Raw genomic sequence first — 2,021 nt, 5'->3', positions numbered from 1 at the left:
CAATACTCCTCGATTCTGTACTCGTTGCTTTCGCTTTTTAACAAATTTCAAGATTATAGTGAACATATATAGGAAATAACCTCAAGATTTTCAAAACGCACTTGGAACTTCTTTGGTGCATATTTCCCAAATTTAATATATTGCTACCAGATTCACATTTAATAATGATACGTACAAATCAGTGGCGTAGCCACGAGGGTGGTTTTGGACAAAAAACCCACCCCAGAGACAAAATTTTTAGAAGAAATTTTTTTTTCGAAAAAAGTGACTTTTTAGTGACTAGACTCAAAATAGTGACCAAGTCACTAAACAGTGACTCGCTACCAGGCCTGCGTTTGAAGAAATCCTAACGTGCAAATTTATGACAAAGGTTCAGCTTCGGAGTTTTAAGAATTTAACGATGAGTCGCAAATTGGCAATTATATTACTCAAATATCCAGGGAAAAAAGAGCAATATTAAAATAATAGATTAGCAATGATTTGCAATAAATTCAAGAATTTTGTAGAATTTAGTGGAAACAGTGTTTTTATGCAAAAGCTTGAAAATCACTTAAACATGGTCAAAACGTGAACGGAACGAATCGCGATGTTTACAAGACTTGTAGAGATGATTTTTGGTGTTTATATCTCTTGTTAGATTTTTTTTTTTTCAAAATGGAAAATAGCCCTAAAACACTAAATCGACTTGAGCCACCTCGAAATTTTATCCGAATTAGCTGAAAATTTGACAAGAGGCTTATTTTAGCATAAGAATTGTGGTTCTGGGCTGACCGCTTGAATTTTCGATACTTTTTGAAAACATGAAGAGGTCTAATACATATACACATACAGACATCATCGCAATTCGTCGAGCTGCGTCGATTGGTATATAACATAACGGGTCTCTGAGCTTCGGTTTTAGAGGGATCCTATAGCGTTTACTTATACTTAATATACAAGAAAGGGGTCACCGGTTTGGGGGGAGAGGGTCTAAGATTTTGTGACAACATATACTAGGTATACAAAAAAGCATGATAGAGGGGGGAGGGAGGGTTGAATCACCCCAAAGGCAAAAAAGTCGATGTAGATGAGCCCTGCGATGTTTCGAATTTACTATAAAAAAACCCTGATTAATCCACCTAGCAGTGATGGTGCCTTTCTCGTGAAAAAATACTAAAAAATATGAATAAGTGTTTTAAGGTGTTTTGTGCATAAAAAATAGTGTTTTGGCCATAACTTCTGATCTCATAGTCCGATCTGGTCAATTTTCAATAGCAAACAATGGGACAGGATTCACAGTCGAATGGAACCTTTTGCGAACTATGTTCGCACTAGGGACTTGTTATGTTATTCGGCTATCTTGACGAGATTTCTTATGTCGATAATTTGAATAACATGTTTTTTATGCCGTAGTGCGAGCATAGTATAAGTTCCAGAAAGTGTGTCTAAAAATGTTGTACACATACACAAATACAGACATCACCTCAGTTCGTCGAGCTGAGTCGGTTGGTATATAACACTATGGGTCTCCGGGCCTACTGTCAAAAATTCGTTTTTGGAGTGATCATATAGCCTTTCGGTAGAACTTTGTAGAATGGTAAAACCGTAGCTCATCAAATTTGAAATACCGTTATAAAACCTTAGCAACATAACACCAATCAAGTTTTGAAGACAAAATAATTTGAACCTTTTAGGTAAATACTAAATTTAGCATCATCTCGCTCATTATGTAGAAAGAACTTTGTACCCCATTAAAGTACCAACAACCCATCACTGCACTCCTAGCAAAGTAAGAAAAAAATCTTAACCTGTTTTCTGAATGGTCAATTATATATTTTTTGCACAATTCAAGCTTGGATCGAAGCTATCTTACATCGTTTGTTAATAATCTGCGTCAAAGGCATCGATATAAGTATGTAATACGAAAGACCACCATATGGGTAATGAGATGAGCCAAACGGGAATCGCACAGGAAAGATTTGCACGATCATCTCAGGTGTCGACCCTCAAGCATAACAAAAGCATTAAGAAGTCTGGATCAC

Source organism: Armigeres subalbatus, chromosome 2 (genome assembly GCF_024139115.2).
Source record: "Armigeres subalbatus isolate Guangzhou_Male chromosome 2, GZ_Asu_2, whole genome shotgun sequence".
NCBI classification, from domain to species: domain Eukaryota; kingdom Metazoa; phylum Arthropoda; class Insecta; order Diptera; family Culicidae; genus Armigeres; species Armigeres subalbatus.
Note: the sequence above shows the minus strand (reverse complement) of the source record.